The following is a 27,305-nucleotide window of genomic DNA, read 5'->3' as shown; positions in this document are numbered from 1 at the left end:
CAGCAAAAATGGTGACAAAGGTCACTTTCAGTTTGTACAGGGGTCAAACGTTAAAGTTGCTCCAATTTTGGTAAAACATGATGCAAATTATTGGTTGAGTTAACAGGGTTTTAAAAAGGAATAGTTTGGACCATGTATCATGCTTAGTTATCATGTTACGGGGTAACATATGTCACATGTCATAGAATCCAATGGACGTTGACCTTGTTTGACCTTTACTTTGGAGACCAAACATTCAACACAATCAAAACTATTCCATTTATTAATCCTTTTAGCTCATCCAATAATTTGCATCACTTTTTACCAAAATTGAAGGAACTTTAACTTTTGACCCCTGTACAAACTGAAACTGACCTTTGTCACCATTTTTGCTGTTTTTACCCCATAACTCCTGATCATTCAGTCATAGATAGTCCAAACTATACCTTTTTGGAATCTTTACGATCAGACAAATAATGTGGTGTAGCTTTCAAAATGATTTGAGCATTTTTAATTTAGACCCCTGTGTAATTCTTCAATTGACCCCTACCTGGCTGCTTATTGAAAATTCAAGTGGCCAGTTGGTTTGTTCCACAGAGTAATATCTAAAGAGTATTTGTACCAACTTTAGTGCTTGTATCACCATTTGCACGATTGTTTCAGTTATCTGCTGCATTATCATCTCTAGAAGTTAGATTAAAAAAGCATTGATTTGCACCATTATCACTATGAGCACAATCAAGCCGGGATCAGCATTAATGTGTAATCACTAACAGGTTTCAGAGTTCAAACCGGGGTCAGAAGACACAACCTGCACCCCCCATCGCCCCCATGTTCCTGCCTGGCAGTCTGTCTCCAAACGGTCTGTTACTTTTGATGGGATGCCAAGGAGCAGCCAGGACGGAGGAGGCACAGGGGTAGTTAAATTGCTAATATAGAGTGGAGGTGTGCTGCTCCCCGTGGTGCAGGGATTTCAGTGGAGCGGTGGGACCCATATGATCTTGCTATCTTGATCGCTGCTTTTCCATGCACACTCATAATCCATTAATAATCAGGGTGATTATCAATTAAATTAAAGGATGTGACATCACTGGATACAGTAAGAATTTCAGTTGAAATGATGACGGTGGTGCAAACCTTTAATAATGCCTTAGGAAAGTACACATGGTCATCACTACCAGTGTGATGTTCTGTCTGGACTACACACACACACACACACACACACACACACACATGCACACACACATATATATATATATATATATATGTATATATATATATATATATATATGTATATACAAGGTCTGTTAAAAAAGTATCCGACCTTTTTATTTTTTCAAAAACCATATGGATTTGAATCACGTGTGATTGCATCAGCCAAGCTTGAACCTTCGTGCGCATGCGTGAGTTTTTTCACACCTGTCGGTTGCATCATTTGCCTGTGAGCAGGCTTGGTGTGAGTGCTGGTCCACCCCTCTCGTCGTTTTTTTATTGCGAATAAATGTCTGAATGATTTGGAGCTTTGCTGCATCAATTTTTTTCCAGAAACTGTGAGAGACCTCCAGGTGGACACCGTTTGGAAAATTAATATGGTTTTCAGGGACGATTTTATGGGGATTACACAGATTAAGGAGTGATCCAGACGATTTAAAGACCGCCCACAACTGCTGAGAGCGCGCCGCACTCCGAGCGCCGATCGACAGGCTCAAACCCCGCTGAAACAACCAGATCATTTCCGACGTGAAGGCTTTGCTGATCCGGGACGTCGTCTGACTTTCACAAAAAGGCAGAAGGCGTGGACATCAGCACTTTTTCGGCACATTCCACTGTTACAGGAGTTTCTTTCATGGAAAGAAAAGCGGAGGGATGCGCCACGGAGCCATTCATTACGCGGCACAAAACCACCTCCGTGTTGGTCTCACAGGACGGCTTTTAGGTGGATTTCAGACGGCTATCGGTTGCTTTTCAGTCGTGTGATTATCAGAGAAATTGAGCATGAGCTGGACATGCCTCAGCATGTCCTGTGAGGCTTCATCACGGCGTTGCTTTGCCCCATGCGGCTCCACCGCTACGAGCGGAACTCCTCCGCACGTCTGTCTCAATGTGCCGAAAAAGTGCTGATGTCCACGTCTTTTCACAATTCCTGTGCTAGTCAGACGACATACCGGATCAAGACAGCGTCCAGTTTAGAAATGAACGGCACATTCCACTGTTACAGGAGTTTTTGTCATGGAAAGAGGAGCGGAGTTCTGTGCGTTGCGGTGGAGCCGCATGGTGCAAAGCAACGCCGTGATGAAGCCTCACTGGACATGTTCTGGCATGTCCAGCTCATGCACAATCACAATCGGATATTCACACGACTGGAAAGCAACCGGAATCCGTCTGAAATCCACCTGAAAGCTGTCCTGAGAGACCAACACCGAGGTGGTTTTGTCCGGCGTAATGAACGGAGCCGTGGCGCGTCCCTCCGCTTAACTTTCCATGAAAAAAACTTCTGTAACGGTGGAATGTGCCGGAAAAAGTGCTGATGTCCACATCTTCTGCCTTTTTGTGAAAGTCAGACGAGGTCCCGGGTCAACAAAGCCTTCACGTTGGAAATGATCTGGTTGTTCCAGCGGGGTGTCAGCCTGTCGATGGGGGCTGGGAGCGCGCCGCACTCTCAGCAGTTGTGGGCCGTCCTTAAAGCGGCAGTAACACCCCGTAATCTGTTTAATCCCCATAAAATCGTCCCTGAAAGCCATATTAATTTTTCGAACGGTGTCCACCTGGAGGTCTCTCACAGTTTCTGGAAAAAAATTGATGCAGCAAAGCTCCAAATCGTTCAGACATTTATTCGCAATAAAAAATAGACGAGAGGGGTGGACCACACCTCACTCAAAGCCTGCTCACAGGCGAGTGACGCAACCGACAGGCATGAAAAAACTCACACATGCGCACGAGGGTTCAAGCTTGTCTGACGCAATCACACGTGATTCAAATCCATATGGTTTTTGAAAAAAATATACGAGGTCTATTAGAAAAGTATCCGACCTTATTATTTTTTTCAAAAACCATATGGATTTGAATCACGTGTGATTACATCAGACATGCTTGAACCCTCGTGGGCATGAAAGAGTTTTTTCACACCTGTCGGTTACGTCATTCGCCTGTGGGCAGTCTTTGAGTGAGGAGTCGCCCACCCTCTTGTCGATTTTTTCATTGTTTAGGAATGGCTCAGAGACTGCTGCTTTGTTTGATCAAAATTTTTTCAAAACTGTAAGGCACAACTGAGTGGACACCGTTTGATAAATTCAGCTGGTTTTCAGTAAAAATTTTAACGGCTGATGAGAGATTTTGGTCTGTAACTGTCACTTTAAGGACGGCCCACGGCGCCTGACGGCGATCTGCGCTTCGAGGCGGCAGCGTCTCGCCGTTTGAAACAAAGGAATTCAGCCTAGAGGGCGGGACCACATCTCACTCAAGGCCTGCCCACAGGGAAATGACGTCACCGACACGCGTGAAAAAACTCACGCATGCGCACGAGGGTTCAAGCATGATTGGTGGAATCGCACGTCATTCAAATCCATATAGTTAAAAAATAAAAATAAAAGGGTCGGTTTATTGTCTAATAGACCTCGTATATATATATATATAGTCTGTCTTAATTATTTTATATTTTTACACTGTGCTTTGGTGCACATCACTTTTTTTGTCCTGTACTGTCTCTTCTGGTTAATATTGCCTGTTTAATGTCAGTATACATGGAGTATATGTGGAGAAAATCAGTAACTGTAAATGGACCACAGTGGTCTTCTCTTTAACTAATGCATTAGGGAAGGGATTTCAATAAGTGTGTTCTTGTACATTGAAAATAAATATTTATTGCTGTGGCTGCTTCAAACATTCATTTGCTTCTGTTATTGCCCAGGCAGTGGCTGTGGTGTTGTTATGATTCTAAAATCTGAATCTGAGGCATTCAGTGTTTAGCCAGTACCCTGGATGACCGGCTGCCCCCTCCCCAAATTTTGTGCTGTAAACATTAAGTAGTTTGCTTTATTTACATTTTGTGACTTGAACATTTGGCAACCTGGACTACTTGATACGTACTGATTCAGCTACTGAGAATGTCCGCTCTAGTCTTTCTTCATATCGATGGTCTAGCCACAAGGCTATATTGCGCCAAATCACAACAAAGGTGCCACAAGGCTCTTCACAGAAGTAAGGTCTAACCTTACCAATGCATAGAGCAAGCACACAGGTGACAGTGGTAAAAAAAAAAACTCCCTCTGATGATATTGAGGAAGAAACCTCAAGCAGACCATTCTCAAAGGGGTGACCCACTGCTTAGACCGGGGTAGGCAACCTGTTCCAGAAAGAGCCATGAGGGTGCAGGTTTTCTTTGCAGCCACTGACTCCACCAGGTGATTTTACTGATTAATATCACTTTGAGCAGATGGAATCAGTTAATCAGTGAAATCACCTGGTGGAGTCAGTGGCTGCAAAGAAAACCTGCACCCTCATGGCTCTTTCTGGAACAGGTTGCCTACCCCTGGCTTAGACCATTCTAACAGTTACAAGGTTTTTACAAAGCTTCACAAAGGTGAAAAAACAGAAAACAGTAATTCAAAACAACATGACATAATATCAAAAGAATATGTATTTGATGAGACGTCCATGCAGGCGGTTATGCCACAGGCAGGGGTCATCCAGCAGTCCTCATGCCATCAGTGGGCCTGTTCCCGTGGCAATGTCCATTTGAAATGCAGACTGCAGTGTGCAGTAGCACCTGTCTTCAGTAGCCATCCCGCTATCCATACCTCGGACAGAGAGAAAAAGAGCAGAATCAGTCTCCCAGAAAAAAACTACACCTAAGGTATAATTCATCAGCAGTAAATCAACAGACAAACTGAGAAAATACTAAAGTGCTCACCGGCTGCTAGCCCTAAGCTTAACTGACAAACCCAAAATTTTGATAAAGTTGAGGCAGAGACTTGTTTCCTTACTCATAAAATGAATTTAAAAGGTTAAGAAGCATAGTACCATACTATGCCAGCATGTGAGCCATATGAAAAAGAGAATCATCTTAAGAGAAGCATCTTAAGTCTGGACTTGAATGTCTCTACACAATCAGACTGTTTTATCTCCACAAAGTAGGTGCACAATAAGAGAAAGCTCTGTGGCCTGCAGACTTTATATTCACTCTAGGGACACAAAGTAGCCCTCCACCCTGAGAATGCAGAGCCTGGGCCAGTACATAGGGTTTAATTAGGTCAGCTAAGTAGGGAGGTGTTAGTCCGTGATTAATTTTAGAAGTTAAGAGCAAAACCTTAAAATCCGATCTTACAGAGAAAGGAAGCCAGTGAAGAGATGCCAAAATGGGTGTAATGTGGTTGAACATTCTGCTTCCTGTACAGAGTCTGGCAGCAGCATTTCAAACCAATTGGAGACCCCTAATGCTGGACTGCAGTAAACCAGAAAATAGAAAAATTGCAGTAGTCCAGCCTATAAAAGACAAATTCATGAGTCAGGGTCTCTGCATCGGCCACAGGCATGTTGGGACAAATCTTCACAATTATATTTCGCAGGTGGAAGACTGTTTCAGTTAAAGCAAACAGTCTATACTACAACAACAACTTGACTGTTTCAGAGCACTGTCCAATTTCTTATGGATGTGACAGTATGACTGCTTGTTTCATCACCACTTGATGTTCAGGTAACTCCATCACTTTTCTCTCATTGGGGAGGGGTCTAGCGCAGCAATCATTGGGCTGCCAGCCTTACAGTCAATTTAGGCTTTATTTAAACTGCCAGCAAAAATCTGATTTATGTGAATATCTGAGTTGAATTTGGTACCATGTTGCTGTGTGAACAGTCAAAATTTTCATGAAATCCATTTTCCCACATCTTGTTTGAGCCTCATTCATGTTCAAACTGCCAGTTCAAATGGGATTTATTGCATATTTTATTCAAATCTGATATCGTTGATCGACTGTCCACATTATAGATAGCAAGACACCAGATCGGTGTCGGTGTAACTGTTAGATTTTTCCTGACAGTCTGAACAAAGGCTTTGTCAACAATTTGCCTAAGCTGCATGTCTTTGGAAGGAGCAGGAACCCAGAGCCCCTGGAGGGAACCCACTCAAACACAGGGAGAACATGCAAACTCCACACAGAAAGGGCCGGGTTAGAAGACAACCTGGGCTCTTCTCGGTATGAGCCAATGGTGCTACCCACTAGGCCACCATACTGCCCACAGAGAACATAAATCTAAATCTATTTTATAATAATAACCTTTATTTAACCAGATAAAATCCCATTGAGATTAGACGTCTTTTACAAGGGTGACCTGGCCAAGAAAGGCATCAGCACACGTCATACAGTGGTGGGCACAGCTACCCAAAAAGTTAGCTTCGATAACTGCTAATCCGCTAACTGAAAAGATAACTTTTGTAATGCTAAACCGATAAACCACACACACAAAAAAAGCAGAAGTTAAGCTAACCATAACTTTTAGTACTCACTCAGTACACTGTCAGCAAGCCAGTTTTGGGTTTAAGCACCGCCAAGGCTTCTGAGTAAAACCAACGTTGGTTGCTATTCACACTCCCATCCAGTAGATGGCAATGTTCTATGCATTTTGATGGGGGGAGTGCTGAAAGAGACTCACTTGAATTTCCCATAATGCCTTTTGGCATGTATGTCTGATAACACTCAAACCTTCAGAATTAGCGCATTACTTTAAAAGATATGTGTGATATTTTCACTTTGTAAAAATGATAGCGTTACTGTCTGGAATGAGTTGTTTATAAGTGAAACAATGAGTGAAAAGTGCTTTGCTTTTCATGTCTCTGTTATGTGTCGGACGCAGCTCGGAGAACCGACCAGCGTTTGAAGGACCCAGTATGAAATAAGCAGAGCACGGTACAAAGGCTAACTGAATTTAATACATAACAGTGATGTGATACAAAACAACAAAAGAGTGTGCGGTCTGGCGTGGTGGTGATACGGTGCGCTCCCAGCAGCGCTAACGGTCCGGAGCCAGAAGCCGTTCGGACCCAAGGACCCCGCCGACACCCCCCAGGTGGCCGCAACAAACCGAGTCTGTGAAAGAAGGAACCATTATGTGAGTCCACACTCTACACACAGAGAGACCACTCAAAGGTGTACATAAACAGCAAACACTTCCTGGCTTCATTACTAATCAGCTTCCCAACCTGCAGGCATGGAACATCCAGTTCACAAAACTCCACTGCAGTGGAAGCCGATACATGACTAACGTACAGCTCAATATAATAAGGTGTGAGGGACACCACATTTACTGACTGTATAAACGTTAGTCACAAAATCTAACGTACCTCAGGAAGTGTGCTGACGAGCGTGAGACCTCACCCTCTCCTCTTTCACAGACCGTGCATCAAACCCTGGACGTTCTCTGCATCCACTGATGATGAGATGGCTCCCGAGACGACGATCTCACCCGTCTGGTCACAAGGTCGAGTCTCTGGCAAATACACACTGTATACTCCAGTCTTAAATGCCACCATGTTCCAATCCATATAGATGCACCACAGCTGTGAGTCCTGACAAGCCGCAGGTGATCAGGGTGAGGTCCTGATAACCTCAGCAACACAGCCACTCAGTCCCAAATGCAAGCCACCTGGAAGGAAAACCAAAAGACAGAAACAAAAAGGCAGCCAGGCCCCCCCAGCCATACAACAGTACCCCACCCTCACGGGAAGCCTCCCGGCGACCGCACAAACCTGGCCCAGGAGAAACACCCCCCTCCAGGGACCATGGCTGGAAACCGCATCTGCATTCGTCTTCCAACAGAATGGTTGATGTCCTCTCCTCTGGCTGCATCCTTGCCTTTGTTTCAGTCAGTCACTTAGCACAGGTGTGGCCAGGAGTTCTTAAACCTGTGCGGTCAGCCTTTATCCAACCATATTCGGTCTTTAGTCATAAAACAAAAAAGACAAACACAAACAACCAAAACACCCCCCCCTCCCCAGGGGACCGTCCCATCAAACCCTGGGAAGAGGAGAAAAGAAAAACCCCAAACTTAAGCTTACAAATAAAAGTGCTAAAACACCCCCCCCCCCCCCCAAACGACATGTAGGGACCAACACCCCCCAGAGGACTTCCCGCCAGCTCCAGGAGTAATAACCACAGCCGAGGTCCCTCTGGGATCCAACGTCACCCACGGGGACTCCCAGCGCCTCCCAGAGGACCACTCGTCAACCCCAGGAGACGCCTCCCCTCATGACCAACGGACCCAGCCCCGGCCGTCTATGGCTAGATGGACCCACAGCCCTTTCCCCCCCAGAGGACACCACAGTCAAACCCTGAGGGCGGAAACTGGGGGGAAAACAAGAAGAGAGAAAAAAAAAAAACATACAAACAAAACAACCCCAACCCCACCCCCTTGGCGCATTGGAAACTGGAAGCACGTCCAGTGTCACCAACCGTGACTATACCCCAGAAGCCAACCGGGAGGAGTGGAACAGCGGTTATGGCAAACGGCACAAAACGGCGCCACTCCTCCGACTTCTACACCAGCCACTAGCTGCGGGTATATCCCACTGCCCCAAACCTCAGCCACACCGATGGCAGACGGCCAAAGGCGTGCTGAAGCCGGAGGTGGAACAGGGAATCAAAAAACACACCCCCCCCCCCCCCCCAGGTGCAGAGGTTACCCGGGAAATGCCCAGTATAACCAAACTGCACCACTCCAGCAACGCCGACACTACGGCTCACCCGGCTGGAGCCAGAGGATAAGAGAGGGAAGAAAAAGAAAATACCCCAACCCCCCCCCCCCCCCCCTCCCGGGTGCAGAGGCTACCTGGGAAATGCCCAGCACAACCAAACTGCACCCCTCCAGCAACGCCGACACTACGGCTCACCCGGCTGGAGTCAGAGGAGAAGAGAGGGCATAACAAAAACAAACAAAAAAAAGAAAAAAAAACCCAAGTACCACCCCATCACCCCCCAGGGGACCGTCCCATCAAACCCTGGGGAGGTGAAACAAAAAGAAAGACTAACAGACCAACATACAGTTGTTTGGGTCCTTTTTTTTTTTTTCTTCTTCTTAGACAGGCTGCAGGGTCACAACCCCAGACACAAACAGTGGAAAAAAATAAATAAATCCCACACAAAAACCAACTCAAAAAACACCCACACGAAATGAACTAACACAAAACAAATCAGTGACGTATACCGTTAAGCTCAAACAAATCGAACACACCTGTTCTAACTTAAGAGCTTAACGGTAATGTGACTAAGTCACCAAAAGAGGGAGCCAAAGTGCTAAAAATGAAAAAAAAACCCTTTGGTGACAGAAAACAAACGAGCTGCATCTCCGTGCGCAGCTGTGTGCAACACACAACCAAAATGTGCTCAACTAAATAACGCCGGAGCTGATACAACAGACGCAGTAGTTATCTTTATCCAGGGAAACGGGGCTACAACTGTAACACAGGAAGCTCAGCGACCCGTGCCACAGAGCTCCGCCGTGCGCGTGCACCCATTACAGACACACTCTTGCAGCTCCCGTTTAAACCTCTTATCCGGTCGGAGCGTGACGCGAAGCCGTCGCCAGTCACACTCCACCACGACCCACGGATAAGGCACAACACAGGAACACGGCTGCAAGAGAGCACAAATCAGTATTCAGCAATGGGTCTCAAACACGCACCATCCGGGCGGAGAGCACCCGCAACTGATCCGGATAACTACTGAACGTCTGCTGCCGCCTTCCCGGCGCGTTACCGTCTCTGCTACCACTGGGTCCATGATGTTTGGCCAGAGACTACTGTTATGTGTCGGACGCAGCTCGGAGAACCAACCAGCGTTTGAAGGACCCAGTATGAAATAAGCAGAGCACGGTACAAAGGCTAACTGAATTTAATACATAACAGTGATGTGATACAAAACAACAAAAGAGTGTGCGGTCTGGCGTGGTGGTGATACGGTGCGCTCCCAGCAGTGCTAACGGTCCGGAGCCAGAAGCCGTTCGGACCCAAGGACCCCGCCGACACCCCCCAGGTGGCCGCAACAAACTGAGTCTGTGAAAGAAGGAACCATTATGTGAGTCCACACTCTACACACAGAGAGACCACTCAAAGGTGTACATAAACAGCAAACACTTCCTGGCTTCATTACTAATCAGCTTCCCAACCTGCAGGCACGGAACATCCAGTTCACAAAACTCCACTGCAGTGGAAGCCGATACATGACTAACGTACAGCTCAATATAATAAGGTGTGAGGGACACCACATTTACTGACTGTATAAACGTTAGTCACAAAATCTAACGTACCTCAGGAAGTGTGCTGACGAGCGTGAGACCTCACCCTCTCCTCTTTCACAGACCGTGCATCAAACCCTGGACGTTCTCTGCATCCACTGATGATGAGATGGCTCCCGAGACGACGATCTCACCCGTCTGGTCACAAGGTCGAGTCTCTGGCAAATACACACTGTATACTCCAGTCTTAAATGCCACCATGTTCCAATCCATATAGATTCACCACAGCTGTGAGTCCTGACGAGCCGCAGGTGATCAGGGTGAGGTCCTGATAACCTCAGCAACACAGCCACTCAGTCCCAAATGCAAGCCACCTGGAAGGAAAACCAAAAGACAGAAACAAAAAGGCAGCCAGGCCCCCCCCCCCAGCCATACAACAGTCTCCCTCCCACTGTCTGTCTCGTTGCATTTTTTTTTTTTTTTTTTTGCCAACAGCAGCCACCCCACCCCCTTCTGTTTTGGGAGGACTGAGCTCACAGGAGTCTGACTATTGCAAAACATGCAATAGATAGGGACTAACACATTTGATTTTGGCATTTACAAATGTTTTTGACTGTTAAGTTTTACTCACTATGCAAGCAAAAGAAATGTTAGCGGAGTGAAAGTTAGCGGAACTAAATTTAGTGGAAGCTGTTTTGGTCCACTGATGGTTTTCAAAATTAGCTGAAAAGCTAATCTGCTAACAAAAAAGTTAGCTTTGCTAATTAGCGGTCAGGATTAGCAGAACTGTGCCCAACACTGACATCATAACAGACGGGTTAACATCATCAAGAGAACATTAATAACAAATAAAATATAATCATCTTGGTCATTGTGAGATTTTAATTTGATATAGCTCAGTCTTGGAAATGACAGGTGAAATATTTTATGATGGAAATCATGGATAGTGGCAGTCTTTGTGTCTTGTATGGTTTGTGCTGGTGATGTATCTCATTACAGTGAAACCATGAAAATATTCACCTGAGAGACGTGCGACTACAAAGGTTACAGCTCCCATTTTCTCACAAAATCACTTTCGTAGTTCAGCAGACGGCTGTTTGTATCATTTTATTTGCTCACTGCCACTTCTCTCACCAATTTTTGGCCTTAATCAATGAGTAATATGTCCTCTGAACGCCATCTCCTTTGCTTTAAAATCATGTCATCTGAAAAATACCCGGCATAACAAGGTCTGACCTTTAGAACAAGCAGTAACACGGAATGCTACTGTTTCTCAGTGAATTCACCCAGCTTCCATTTATCTGCTTCTATCCCGCATTACTCAGGCAGACGGTTTCTTAATAAATGTTATACAGTCGTAAAAAATCAATACTGTGTTTTTCAACCCAAAGCTTCTTTCTCTGAGAGGACTCATCAGGACGCCCTCTGACATCTATTAAAAGAACAACAGAAAGAAGCATTCTGGAAGCATTTCCTGGCAGTGCGGTCAACAGCAGCAGGACGCCTCCTGAGGAGAACACCTGTAATATTTTACGCCCCTGATGAGGAGGATTTTCATATGCAGCCGTTATGTGTGGATGTGACAATAATGGACTGCTTTTACACGTTTGCTCTTGCAGTGTGGGTTTTAGGCAATTATCAAAGCCTCCAGCTGCTGTGATGTCTTTTCAGAATCAACTTTGGGCCTCCAAGGAATCAGCACCTCCACCCACACTCCAGTTATGCACCCTCCAAAACCGTGCACATGCCCCGTTTAGTCTTTTAGAATCCAGAGTGTCATCAGAGTGAGTCTCCAGGCTTTAACATCGCTGAACCCGCCACAACACTTGACTGAGCAGACTGAGGATAGATAATGACTACATTTACATGCAGCCAATAACCCTTTCATAACCAGAATATTATCAGTTATCAAGTTGTTCACCAGTGAATATGGCTTTATACACCCTGAAGAAAACCATACATGTATGGTTTTCTGAAGCCCGCAGACTCAGTAAGCGCATTGGAGGCAGTGAGAGCAATCGCGGTGATGCCAACATGTGCCGCGACCAGCCCACCTGATAAGGACGCAGAACACAATGCGCTGTTAAAAAAAAAAGAAGCATGCAAAATTGCACTAAAAAAATCTGCAAAACTGCGAGGCCGCGAGAGAGAGTTACATTCTAAAAATAACCCGCGGTGAATTACAATTATTATAGATGTTTTAAGGCTGTAAAACCCCTCACTACACACTTTATACACTTTTCTCAAACAGGCATTAACATTTTCTCACTTTTCTCTCCTGTGTAAACACTCAAAGTTCAAACCTTAGTAGAAAAAAAAATAGAACGTTTTCCTATAAATAATTATGATGATCACCCTATGAGGTTAGACACGTAAGAAATTATTAATTGTGACTCACCAGTATTTCACAGTCCGCTCTGCTGTCCGGATTGGCTGATTACTCGGGTGGTATGAAAAATATTACCCGTCCGCGAAAAGGGTGTATGGCTATTTATTCTTTAGTGTTTTATCCAATCATATTGGTGTATCATTTATACACTCAACAAAAATATAAACACAACACTTTTGGTTTTGCTCCCATTTTGTATGAGATGAACTCAAAGATCTAAAACTTTTTCCACATACACAATATCACCATTTCCCTCAAATATTGTTCACAAACCAGTCTAAATCTGTGATAGTGAGCACTTCTCCTTTGCTGAGATAATCCATCCCACCTCACAGGTGTGCCTTAGACTGCCCACAATAAAAGGCCACTCTGAAAGGTGCAGTTTTATCACACAGCACAATGCCACAGATGTCGCAAGATTTGAGGGAGCGTGCAATTGGCATGTCGACAGCAGGAATGTCAACCAGAGCTGTTGCTCATGTATTGAATGTTCATTTCTCTACCATAAGCCGTCTCCAAAGGCGTTTCAGAGAATTTGGTAGTACATCCAACCAGCCTCACAACTGCAGACCACGTAACCACACCAGCCCAGGACCTCCACATCCAGCATGTTCACCTCCAAGATCGTCTGAGACCAGCCACTCGGACAGCTGCTGAAACAATCGGTTTGCATAACCAAAGAATTTCTGCACAAACTGTCAGAAACCATCTCAGGGAAGCTCATCTGCATGCTCGTCGTCCTCATCAGGGTCTCAACCTGACTCCAGTTCGTCGTCGTAACCGACTTGAGTGGGCAAATGCTCACATTCGCTGGCGTTTGGCACGTTGGAGAGGTGTTCTCTTCACGGATGAATCCCAGTTCACACTGTTCAGGGCAGATGGCAGACAGCATGTGTGGTGTCGTGTGGGTGAGCGGTTTTCTGATGTCAATGTTGTGGATCGAGTGGCCCATGGTGGCGGTGGGGTTATGGTATGGGCAGGCATCTGTTATGGACGAAGAACACAGGTGCATTTTATTGATGGCATTTTGAATGCACAGAGATACCATGACGAAATCCTGAGGCCCATTGTTGTGCCATACATCCAAGAACATCACCTCATGTTGCAGCAGGATAATGCACGGCCCCACGTTGCAAGGATCTATACACAATTCTTGGAAGCTGAAAATGTCCCAGTTCTTGCATGGCCGGCATACTCACCGGACATGTCACCCATTGAGCATGTTTGGGATGCTCTGGACCGGCGTATACGACAGCATGTACCAGTTCCTGCCAATATCCAGCAACTTCGCACAGCCATTGAAGAGGAGTGGACCAACATTCCACAGGCCACAATTGACAACCTGATCAACTCTATGCGAAGGAGATGTGTTGCACTGCATGAGGCAAATGGTGATCACACCAGATACTGACTGGTATCCCCCCCAATAAAACAAAACTGCACCTTTCAGAGTGGCCTTTTATTGTGGACAGTCTAAGGCACACCTGTGCACTAATCATGGTGTCTAATCAGCATCTTGATATGGCACACCTGTGAGGTGGGATGGATTATCTCAGCAAAGGAGAAGTGCTCACTATCACAGATTTAGACTGGTTTGTGAACAATATTTGAGGGAAATGGTGATATTGTGTATGTGGAAAAAGTTTTAGATCTTTGAGTTCATCTCATACAAAATGGGAGCAAAACCAAAAGCGTTGCGTTTATATTTTTGTTGAGTGTAGGTATATGATAATAGCAATAACCTGGTTGTGCACGGCCATGTAAACACCCGCAAAAACCCGAATATGCTCATATTCCGGTTTTTAAAAACCCGAATACGACCGCTGGGTTACTCCTTTTCTAACCCGAATATCAGGTCATATAAACGCGCATCGGGATATTCCCATAGAAAGGAATATTATTTTGTGTTCTGCGCATGTCTTATCCACAAGTAATCTTGGTCTTTTGAGTACAGCAACTACTTGTATGCGGCACGCACAACCCACCGGACACCACAGAAGCAGAGGTAAACACGTATGGCAAAATCCAGGCGTGGTAGTACAGCACCACACTTTTGGAGCGAGGAGGAAACCGAATACTTCATTAGTATCATGAAAGACATGAATATAATGTCTTTTATTGATGGTAGAAAGAGGAAGAAGAAATGGAAATGGCGCATATTTGCGTCATGACATTCTCCATGCGTCTGGACGTTGTCCATGCGACACTGTTTAGATAGGGATATTCCAAATGATACCAGTGACCATGTATACAGGAGTAACTCTGTCTGCTTAAGCATGTAAACGTGTTATTCCTAATGATTCAGAAACCGGAATATTGACCTTAACCCGAATATTAACGGCATGTAAACGTAGTCAATGATAATTGGGCTCGACTTCTATTTCTGTTTCATTTTTATATTTTCTGTGCATGATCGAGCGCACAGGTACCTAAGTGTTGAGGAACCCTTCAGTTAGAGAAGGCCAACTGGAGGATCATGTTTCACCTGCCAGCAGCAGATGCATAGAAGTCTTTTTAAGAGCTGTGGATAAACTGGTTGCCTCCCTGAGTGGTTGCCATCTATGACTCAAGGCGGTTCTGTACTACAGTGGATGCGGTGATTTGCAACACCAATATGTTCTTGCCAACGTGACATGGCCCGACGTGCTTATCAGTGTATTTCTCTAATTATGCACCTAAAAGAAATCCACAGTAAGCCTACGGTCACATGAGCTTCAAATGAGGGTGACACACAACTGGCTTTGTTGCTTGATGGGCGTTCCTGGGGTGCGCGTGCTACATCTCGATAAGATGTCTTGTAAATCACTTCAGAGTTGTTATCTGCTTACAAAAACAGTACTCTTAGATTTCAAAGTGTTTATTTCTCAGTAACTTTTACAAAATATATGAGAAACAGATTTATGCAGAAATACAGTTGTGTTGGAGCGTATGCCGCCATCTTGGATTATTTTGTTCGCGTGAACATCCAGCTGCCTATTAATTCAGACTGGCAATCACCATGTCACTTCGCTCAGTATTTGCAGAAAATGGACTTGAAGTCTATTTTGGCATTGCGTAGCTGGCAGTACAGCAGCCATTGTCTCTTGCCACTGAAAAACGCCCACTCTGGTTGACAATGAATGGCAAGTTGTCGCTTTGCCTCTGTTGCTTGCTGGTACTTGTAGCTAATGTGACGGTAGGCTGAGACTATGCAAAGTCTACACAAAAAAGACCCTAACTGGATTCAAAGCCAGGAACATATTCAGTAGCAGTGCTGCTTTTTCAGGACCATTTGGCATCACTGTATGCTTCAGTATCTATAGGAAATGCACAGCGAACTGGGCTTTTCAAAACTGGCTGAAATGTTTGTCAAGCTTGAAGATAACCATAATGGTAGTTTTTAAATAATTACTGTTACCGAATTGGTCCTGGATAAAGACTATGGTTCAGGCTGTCTGGACTCGGCTATCAGATGTGTATCTACATTCAGTGATAATGTTGACATTGTAGAGATATTTATTTCCAGCTGCAGTAACATCCATGTTTCTGGATCCCCTGGCTCTGAGATTGGGACATCCCTCAGAAGAGCTTGTGGAGTCCTGAGGTCACTGGACAGAGTGGTTGGGCGATGCTGTTTTTGTTGGAGGAGAATGAAGACCGTTAGGGTTCTGGGGCTTCCTGTCTTACTGTACGGTTGTGAGACTTGAATGTGAACCATTGGATGTCCTTGATTGGGTCTCTTCAGAGGATGCTTGAGTTTTGCCAGAATGACTTCGTGTCAAATGAGCAGTTACTTAAGGAGACTTGGATGAGGAGTATCATTTAGTGCCATACCTACCACTAAGGGAGTGTTAGGTATGGCATTTTGGACATGTGGCGCATTTCTTTGTGCCTAATCCAGCATGTACAGTAGTGTTCAGAATAATAGTAGTGCTATGTGACTAGTAAGTCCCTTTGGCTGCTCCCTTGTTTGCACTCGGGGTCACCACAGCAAATCCAAGGTGGATCTGCATGTTGATTTGGCACAGGTTTTACGCCGGATGCCCTTCCTGACGCAACTCCACATTACATGGAGAAATGTGGCAGGGGTGGGATTTGAACCCAGAACCTTCCGAACTAAAACCAAGCGCATTAACCACTTGGCCACCACCCCTGCTAGTAGTGCTATGTGACTAAAAAGATTAATCCAGGTTTTGAGTATATTTCTTATTGTTATATGGGAAACAAGGTACCAGTAGATTCAGTAGATTCTCACAAATCCAACAAGACCAAGCATTCATGATATGCACACTCTTAAGGCTATGAAATTGGGCTATTAGTAAAAAAAAAAGTAGAAAAGGGGGGTGTTCACGATAATAGTAGTGTGGCATTCAGTCAGTGAGTTCGTCACTTTTGTGGAACGAACAGGTGTGAATCAGGTGTCCCCTATTTAAGGATGAAGCCAGCACCTGTTGAACATGCTTTTCTCTTTGAAAGCCTGAGGAAAATGGGATGTTCAAGACATTGTTCAGAAGAACAGCATAGTTTGATTAAAAAGTTGATTGGAGAGGGGAAAACTTATACGCAGGTGAAAAAAATTATAGGCTGTTCATCTGCAATGATCTCCAATGCTTTAAAATGGACAAAAAAAACCAGAGACGCGTGGAAGAAAATGGAAAACAACCATCAAAATGGATAGAAGAATAACCCGAATGGCAAAGGCTCACCCATTGATCAGCTCCAGGATGATCAAAGACAGTCTGAAGTTACCTGTAAGTGCTGTGACAGTTAGAAGATGCCTGTGTGAAGCTAATTTATTTGCAAAAATCCCCCTGCAAAGTCCCTCTGTTAAATAAAAGACATGTGCAGAAGAAGTTACAATTTGCCAAAGAACACATCAACTGGCCTAAAGAGAAATGGAGGAATATTTTGTGGACTGATGAGAGTAAAATTGTTCTTTTTGGGTCCAAGAGCCGCAGACAGTTTGTGAGATGACCTCCAAACACTGAATTCAAGCCACAGTTCACAGTCAAGACAGTGAATCATGGTGGTGCAAGCATTATGATATGGGCATGTTTCTCCTACTATGGTGTTGGGCCTATATATCGCATACCAGGTATCATGGATCAGTTTGGATATGTCAGAATACTTGAAGAGGTCATGTTGTCTTATGCTGAAGAGGACATGCCCTTGAAATGGGTGTTTCAACAAGATAATGACCCCCAAGCACACTAGTAAACGAGCAAAATTAATGCCTCACAGATGTGAAGAAATCATGAAAAACTGTGGTTATACAACTAAATACTAGTTTAGTGATTCACAGGATTGCTAAAAAAGCAGTTTGAACATAATAGTTTTGAGTTTGTAGCGTCAACAGCAGATGCTACTATTATTGTGAACACCCCCTTTTCTACTTGTTTTACTAATAGTCCAATTTCATTGCCTTAAGAGTGTGCATATCATGAATGCTTGGTCTTGTTGGATTTGTGAGAATCTACTGAATCTACTGGTACCTTGTTTCCCATGTAACAATAAGAAATATACTCAAAACCTGGATTAATCTTTTTAGTCACATAGCACTACTATTATTCTGAACACTACTGTAGCTGCCTCAGTGTGGAGGACGTCAGTGGTTGGAGAAGGACATGGGGATGGCAACATTTCACCTGGCTCCATCAGATAGAAACTGGAGATGGGACTCAACTCAAGTTTGACATCAACACTGAGTCTGTTGACTAATATGGACAACAGAGAATACATCTGATGAAGAAGCTGAGCTCCTTGTCAGTTTGAGGATTTTAAGTAACTTTTATTGCCCATTTATTGAAAGTCTTTCAACATTTTCTTGTATTTGTTGGTTCAATGGATTGTCTATTAAGGACAAAAACTGTCTGAATGGCATTGTCAAGGTTTGCTCTAAAATAATTGGGGTCCAGCAAAGATATTTGCATTTGATTTGGGAGAATCAGGTGAAGAAGAAAGCTAAGTGTATGCTCAGCCAACCTGATGCTGTGCTGTCCGGTCAGTTCACGGTGATGCCTTCAGGCCGCCATTATTATGTACCATTAGGAAGAATGAACAGATACTCCAGAGCTTTTATTCCTTCTGCTATCAAGCTACTGAACGCATACAGCAGTCATTTTAAATGACATTTCCTTCATCATCATCAATCATGTTACGATTGTTCTTATTGTTCGTATTATTGTCTATTTTTTTTTTATTATTATTATTCTTGGGCTTACTGACCTTTGCTTGTTGTTTTAATCTGGAGTGCTGTTTCTGACACATGTTGTGGGTGGTTGTGTGATTGTGCTGGTGAACTGCAGATGAATTGCCCTTGTAGGGACCAATAAAGTTGTTTGAATTGAATTGAATTTGAATTGGGTCTGTTGTCTTCACTGGATGCCATCCAGGACCAGAGACAGGTCCGTGGTCCATTTAGATGTGGTGACTGGTGTCACTAGCTCCTGCTCTCAGACTTGACTTCACTGTATTTTAACTACACAACCAGTCCCCAGATCTACTTGGGAAGTAGCTTGGTTGGAATATCTTCGTCATGGATAGTGTGGAAACTTCAAATGTTCTTTTTATTACTTGTGAAGGAGTGATGTGTTGTGACGAGACGTCTTGAAGCTGGATGTGATGATTGTGACACCTCCAGACTGCAGGGCCAAAATGTTTGGAAAAATGTTCCTAAAGAGGACAGTGGATGGAATTCTGAACAGAGAAGAAAAGGAGCAGGTTGAGGAGAGTAGCAGTAGATGGAGGAAACGTGGCCACTAGCCTGTCGGTGGGATTAGTAGAGTAGATTTGGAGAAGCTGAACAGGGAACGTCTCAGATCTTCTTACAGTTAGAACACTGCAAACTGAAGGATTCAGGGGAACCTGCTGTTGTTTCATTGCATTTTATTCATTCTGCAGCTGTTTGCTCTGCTTTTGTTCCTGTGTCATTACCCCCACACAAACACTTGTGTAGACCCCCCCGTTCTCTGCTGGAATGGGTATTGTGTTCGTGATCGATGTGCCTCATTCCAGTGACGTGGTCACCTGGCTAACTCTCATTAAAAATTGATATTGTGCTGAGGAGCCAGCATTGTGCGCCTGTATCTTATTTAAAAGGAGGTGTAGGTGGCAGGAAGTCCCAGAAGTGCCAGCTGTTTATCGAGCCCTGCTGGAGATTTTGGAGGTTGGTGGGGAGCTGCTGATGGCGGTGGATACGGGGGTGGTCCCGAGGTCAGATCCAGGCCGGTTACCATAGTAACAGAGTGTGAAATAGCACTGTGATTGTGATGGTTTTTCCTCTGTGTTGCTTGGTGTCACGCTCAGGACGGCGATCCACATCTGGCACCGTAGAGACAACTGTAGGTCTCATCCCTACGTGATGCAATGGGCCATTTCAGCACCTCTTTTATGCTTTTTTTTTTTTTTTTTTTACAGTGGTTCTTTTTCCATTTACTTGTCTTGCTGTGGCACTGCATCCCCATCCATCACAGAAGTGCACTGAGCATGGCTGGGTCTCGAGGCAGTGGGGCAGAGGGCCTGATTGGAACTACGATTCATTCTCTGCCAGAGAGACGCAAGAACAGATGAAAGCAGTCCTGCCTCTCTCTAAAGCACATTCGTTGTCGGCCTCTCTGGTGTGCCAGTGTCAAATGCCTCTATCCCCTGTTCTTCTCCTCCACAATCAAAGCAAAATTAAAAATGAGGAGCACATTCTGTATTCACAGGTGGTCAGATGTGATGGTGGAAAATGTGTGCAGTGGGACTTTTGGCCTCAAGCTTTGTTGTTTGAAATCCCGCAGAGATACACCATTCCCGAAAACATATATAATGCAGTGATCCATCTCTGTAGCAACTTACTGTGACTGAGCTGAACTCTTTGGACAAAACTAACACAAGCCAAGGTGGAGGGTTGACTTGTGCTAAAAAAAACACAGGAAAGGGCTGAAATTATGCACAATCGGTTTGTAATCCACCTTTTACTGTTGCTGTGCAACCAGACCCTGGTTGCTTTCCAGAGGTGGTCATGGACCAGTTGTCTACTTGGGTGCTTGTGTAACCCAAGTTAGCAATGTCAACTTTAAAGTAAAAGCTTGTTAATAAAAACATCAGTAAATACATTTAAAAAAAAAGATAATAACTATGTCAGTATGGTTATTTTGCTTTAAAATGTCTTTAGGCTTTTATTTTGAAATGCACCTTGCTGCGTGACCCCTATAACTTGCAGCAACCAATCGGATTGTTCTAGAGTCTTCCCTGCTAGACGAGGGAGATACGCACATAGGAGACGCGGGCTGCAGGAAAGGAGAGAAAGAAGGGAGGAAAATAGAAGTCTAAAGACGTTAAAAATATATTTTTGTTAAGAAAAACGGTACAGAGAAGAGTAATTTTTGTTTTTTCAACCTGTCGTGTAGGAGACGAATTGTACATTGGAGAAACGGGACTTGGTGAGTGAAAAGAAGAATTGTATTTTATTTTAATGGAGAGCTGTACAATGTGGTTATACTTTAGGGAAATATGAAGCTAAAGTATTGAATTTATGTTCTTTTGTGATAAAATGTGAAGCATTGAAGCTAAAACTAAACTCTGTGTGTGCGAGCTCAATGTCTGGACTTGCTGCCTCCCGTCTATGTGACGTAGCCATTTTGATGGACACAAGTTGAGACAAAGAGTAGACTTTTCTTTATTTTAGAGCTACCTGGTTATGTATTTTGTGTATTTATGCACAGTTTATGTTTATGGTAGGCCATTCAGAGTTGGGTTGGAGAAATAGCCAACTTAAGTCATCTTTGAGCACGAGGTTGAAACAAGATGGCGAGCCGCCCTTTGACCTTCTGATCTGTGTATCCGTCTGAGAGTTAACGCCCTCTGCTGGACTGTACATATATTCCTTCTGAACTGGTAGGATTTACCCAAACTTCTGCAAGCTGCCGTGGACACTGAACTGCTAATTCAAAGACAGTAAAGGACTATTGAAAACTGGGAATAAGAAAAAAGACTTTATATTCATTTTGGGAAGAAAAAAAGACTTTATATTCATTTTGATACTGTGGTATGCAGATTGTTCAGTCTTTTGCTGAATCACTTTTATTTTGACTATTAACAAATATATTGTAAAGAGCTCATTTTTACAATGCAGTTACTTTTCTTTGAATGGTGTTAAACAAGGAGTAGATTTTAAAAAGGGTAACTTGAATATTTGAACTTAAAGGTGAACTTCACTGAATTTAAACTAAACAGTTAACTCAAAATAAATCTAAAACTCAACTGAAAATAGAACTAAAGTGAACTAAAACTAACAAAAAGGTTGCAACCTGAAACTAAACTTGAACTAAATCTAGACTTACAACCAATATTAAATAAAACCAAAGGTTTAATTAAAAGTGTTGGATCTTAGCTACCTAAAACAGGAGTTAATGTATTGTAAAATTTATGTTTATTGTTGTCCATTGTCTTTTGTCTGATTTGTAAATAATAAGCTGGCAATTTAAACTTATTCATTTGGTCTGTGGTCTTTCAACACCCTTCCTACGTTCGGTAATCCAACTTTTACTCCAGTAGACGAACTTAGTTGATTGTTTCTGGTCCATAGGATATTGATTAGCACTTTTGCTGGTTATTACCCTGTAATTACCCCTCGTAGGTGTTACACTTGCCATCCAGGACTGAGGGTGTTGGTTCTGTTGCACCACGACATGCTTCCTGACCTGACTTCACTTTTATTTTTTTCATTGTTAAATATGTTTAGGTATTCATGTAAAACATTCCAAAAATAACAGGTAGTGAGAATATGTTGGTTTTTCAGAATAAGTCCTGGCAAGAGACACTGTTGCTGTGAGTTGGTCACATGTGTCGCCGCAGTCTCACAATGTTTTTTTTTTGTGCTCCTGTCAGGAAATGAGTTACGTTTTCCTGGCGTGGTTTTTATTTTTATTTTACCATTTCTAACACTACCTCTCGCCCTTCCCCTAACCTTAACCATAACTCCCACAGACCCCCCGCCACCACCACCACCACCACCGCACGTGTGTCACCTTGCATTTCATGATACGGTCACAAAATAAATTTGTGCTCCTGTCAAGAAAATGTGGCGTTTCTCCTGATTGTACCACAAACAAATGAATTAATTAACTTTTCGTGATGTCATCACAAAATGGTGTGATAATGGGTTGAGTATGCGATGCTAGCATAACCTCCCTGGTAAAGTCTTCGCAAGCAGGAATCAGGTACCTTGACACTTGCACAAATTTGATCCCCAGTTAGTAAAACTGTTGTAAACTGTGAGCGGCTGCATGGCAGTACGCATTGAAAATTTTAAAATGTTCAAAACTTCTGGCACGCATTAGTTTCATGAACTAGTCATGAACATTGCGCATCCTATTCGAAAACACTGCGTGTCAGTGTGTCATTGCGCGCAGTGCATCTGAACGATTATGATGAGATGTTACAGCTATAATAAACATAATTTTACAGATACATTATGTAATTACAAATGAGTGAAAATGCAACTGTTTTATATATACGAGGTCTGTGATAAAAGTAAAGGACCTTACTATTTTTTTCAAAAACCATATGGATTTGAATCACGTGTGATTACATCAGACATGCTTGAACCCTCGTGGGCATGCAAGAGTTTTTTCACGCCTGTTGGTTATGTCATTCGCCTGTGGGCAGTCTTTGAGTGAGGAGTCGCCCACCCTCTCGTCGTTTTTTCATTGTTTAGGAATGGCTCAGAGACTGCTGCTTTGTTTGATAAAAATTTTTTCAAAAACTGTAAGGCACAACTGAGTGGACACCATTCAACTCAATCAACTTTTTTCTTATATAGCGCCAAATCACAACAAACAGTTGCCCCAAGGCGCTCCATATTGTAAGGCAAGGCCATACAATAATTATAAAAAACCCCAACGGTCAAAACGACCACCTATGAGCAAGCACTTGGCAACAGTGGGAAGGAAAAACTCCCTTTTAACAGGAAGAAACCTCCAGCAGAACCAGGCTCAGGGAGGGGCAGTCTTCTGCTGAGACTGGTTGGGGCTGAGGGAAAAAAAACAGGAAAAAGACATGCCGTGAAGGGGGGCAGAGATCGATCACTAATGATTAAATGCAGAGTGATGCATACTGAGCAAAAAGAGAAAGAAACAGTGCATCATGGGAACCCCCCCCACAATCTACGTCTAAAGCAGCATAACCAAGGGATGGTCCAGGGTCACCCGATCCAGCCCTAACTATAAGCCTTAGCGAAAAGGAAAGTTTTAAGCCTAATCTTAAAAGTAGAGAGGGTATCTGTCTCCCTGATCTGAATTGGGAGCTGGTTCCACAGGAGAGGAGCCTGAAAGCTGAAGGCTCTGCCTCCCATTCTACTCTTACAAACCCTAGGAACTACAAGTAAGCCCGCAGTCTGAGAGCGAAGCGCTCTAATGGGGTAATATGGTACTATGAGGTCCCTAAGATAAGATGGGACCTGATTATTCAAAACCTTATAAGTAAGAAGAAGAATTTTAAATTCTATTCTAGAATTAACAGGAAGCCAATGAAGAGAGGCCAACACGGGTGAGATATGCTCTCTCCTGCTAGTCCCCGTCAGTACTCTAGCTGCAGCATTCTGAACCAACTGAAGGCTTTTTAGGGAACTTTTAGGACAACCTGATAATAATGAATTACAATAGTCCAATAGTTTTTCAGCATCACTCTGAGACAAGACCTTTCTGATTTTAGAGATATTGCGTAAATGCAAAAAGGCAGTCCTACATATTTGTTTAATATGCGCTTTGAATGACATATCCTGATCAAAAATGACTCCCAAGATTTCTCACAGTATTACTAGAGATCAGGGAAATGCCATCCAGAGTAACGATCTGGTTAGACACCATGCTTCTAAGATTTGTGGGGCCAAGTACAATAACTTCAGTTTTATCTGAGTTTAAAAGCAGGAAATTAGAGGTCATCCATGTCTTTATGTCTGTAAGACAATCCTGCAGTTTAGCTAATTGGTGTGTATCCTCTGGCTTCATGGATAGATAAAGCTGGGTATCATCTGCGTAACAATGAAAATTTAAGCAATACCGTCTAATAATACTGCCTAAGGGAAGCGTGTATAAAGTGAATAAAATTGGTCCTAGCACAGAACCTTGTGGAACTCCATAATTAACTTTAGTCCGTGAAGAAGATTCCCCATTTACATGAACAAACTGTAATCTATTAGACAAATATGATTCAAACCACCGCAGCGCAGTGCCTTTAATACCTATGACATGCTCTAATCTCTGTAATAAAATTTTATGGTCAACAGTATCAAAAGCAGCACTGAGGTCCAACAGAACAAGCACAGAGATAAGTCCACTGTCCGAAGCCATAAGAAGATCATTTGTAACCTTCACTAATGCTGTTTCTGTACTATGATGAATTCTAAAACCTGACTGAAACTCTTCAAATAGACCATTCCTCTGCAGGTGATCAGTTAGCTGTTTTACAACTACCCTCTCAAGAATCTTTGAGAGAAAAGGAAGGTTGGAAATTGGCCTATAATTAGCTAAGATAGCTGGGTCAAGTGATGGCTTTTTAAGTAATGGTTTAATTACTGCCACCTTAAAGGCCTGTGGTACATAACCAACTAACAAAGATAGATTGATCATATTTAAGATTGAAGCATTAAATAATGGTAGGACTTCCTTGAGCAGCCTGGCAGGAATGGGGTCCAATAAACATGCCGATGGTTTGGACGAAGCAACCAATGAAAATAACTCAGACAGAACAACCGGAGAGAAAGAGTCTAACCAAATACCGGCATCACTGAAAGCAGCCAAAGATAACGATACATCTTTGGGATGGTTATGAGTAATTTTTTCTCTAATAGTCAAAATTTTGTTAGCAAAGAAAGTCATGAAGTCATTACTAGTTAAAGTTAATGGAATACTCAGCTCAATAGAGCTCTGACTCTTTGTCAGCTTAGCTACAGTGCTGAAAAGAAACCTGGGGTTATTCTTATTTTCTTCAATTAGTGATGAGTAGAAAGATGCCCTAGCTTTACGGAGGGCTTTTTTATAGAGCAACAAACTCTTTTTCCAGGCTAAGTGAAGATCTTCTAAATTAGTGAGACGCCATTTCCTCTCCAACTTACGGGTTATCTGCTTTAAGCTACGAGTTTGTGAGTTATACCACGGAGTCAGACACTTCTGATTTAAAGCTCTCTTTTTCAGAGGAGCTACAGCATCCAAAGTTGTCTTCAAAGAGGATGTAAAACTATTGACGAGATACTCTATCTCCCTTACAGAGTTTAGGTAGCTACTCTGCTCTGTGTTGGTATATGACATTAGAGAACATAACGAAGGAATCATATCCTTAAACCTAGTTACAGCGCTTTCTGAAAGACTTCTAGTGTAATGAAACTTATTCCCCACTGCAGGGTAGTCCATCAGGGTAAATGTAAATGTTATTAAAAAATGATCAGACAGAAGGGAGTTTTCAGGGAATACTGTTAAGTCTTCTATTTCCATACCATAAGTCAGAACAAGATCTAAGATATGATTAAAGTGGTGGGTGGACTCATTTACTTTTTGAGCAAAGCCGATAGAGTCTAATAATAGATTAAATGCAGTGTTGAGGCTGTCATTCTCAGCATCTGTGTGGATATTAAAATCGCCCACTATAATTATCTTATCTGAGCTAAGCACTAAGTCAGACAAAAGGTCTGAAAATTCACAGAGAAACTCACAGTAACGACCAGGTGGACGATAGATAATAACAAATAAAACTGTTTTTTGGGACTTCCAATTTGGATGGACAAGACTAAGAGACAAGCTTTCAAATGAATTAAAGCTCTGTCTAGGTTTTTGATTAATTAATAAGCTGGAATGGAAGATTGCTGCTAATCCTCCGCCACGGCCCGTGCTACGAGCATTCTGACAGTTAGTGTGACTCGGGGGTGTTGACTCATTTAAACTAACATATTCATCCTGCTGTAACCAGGTTTCTGTTAGGCAGAATAAATCAATACGTTGATCAATTATTATATCATTTACCAACAGGGACTTAGAAGAGAGAGACCTAATGTTTAATAGACCACATTTAACTGTTTTAGTCTGTGGTGCAATTGAAGGTGCTATATTATTTTTTCTTTTTGAATTTTTATGCTTAAATAGATTTTTGCTGGTTATTGGTGGTCTGGGAGCAGGCACCGTCTCTACGGGGATGGGGCAACGAGGGGATGGCAGGGGGAGAGAAGCTGCAGAGAGGTGTATAAGACCACAGCTCTGCCTCCTGGTCCCATTCGATAAATTCAGCTGGTTTTCTGTAAAAATTTTAACGGCTGATGAGAGATTTTGGTCTGGTAGTGTCGCTTTAAGGATGGCCCACGGCGCCTGACGGCGATCTGCGCTTCGAGGCGGCAGCGTCTCGCCGTTTCAAGTTGAAAACTTCCACATTTCAGGCTCTGTTGATCCAGTAAGTCGTCAGAGAACAGAGAACTTTCAGAAGAAGTCGGCATGAGGAGTTTATTCGGACATTCCATTGTTAACGGACATTTTGTAATGAAAGAACGTGCGGGCAGAGTCGCATGTTGGGCCGGACCCGACCGCGGGGGGGGTCGCGACAGGAAAAACACCTCCGTTGGAAACCTTAACGGACAAGTTGGAACATGCCCAAGCTGTTAAACAATTTCTAAGTTACTCACTTGTTGAAAGCCATCAAAACCGCCTGAATTTTACAAATGGTTTTCAAAATGGAGGTGTTTTTCCTGTCGCGGCGCACACAGATT

The 27,305-nt window shown here is 43.3% G+C and overlaps 1 protein-coding gene and 1 long non-coding RNA gene across 2 annotated transcripts in view; one reads left to right on the top strand and one right to left on the bottom strand.

The window, feature by feature from the left end:
* The window catches only part of plxna2 (plexin A2), a 694,900-nt gene that overhangs the window by 361,963 nt on the left and 305,632 nt on the right, over positions 1-27,305 (top strand).
* On the bottom strand, positions 492-23,052 carry LOC117512865. Its single transcript, XR_004561401.1, has 3 exons — positions 23,041-23,052; positions 20,990-20,993; positions 492-663 (listed from the first exon to the last, which is right to left on the bottom strand). It is a non-coding gene; the product is annotated as an uncharacterized LOC117512865 (long non-coding RNA).

Source organism: Thalassophryne amazonica, chromosome 6, assembly GCF_902500255.1.
Source record: "Thalassophryne amazonica chromosome 6, fThaAma1.1, whole genome shotgun sequence".
Classification (NCBI taxonomy): Eukaryota; Metazoa; Chordata; class Actinopteri; order Batrachoidiformes; family Batrachoididae; genus Thalassophryne; species Thalassophryne amazonica.
The sequence above is the reverse complement of the archived record's forward strand: the minus strand, read 5'-3'. Positions and strand labels throughout refer to the sequence as shown.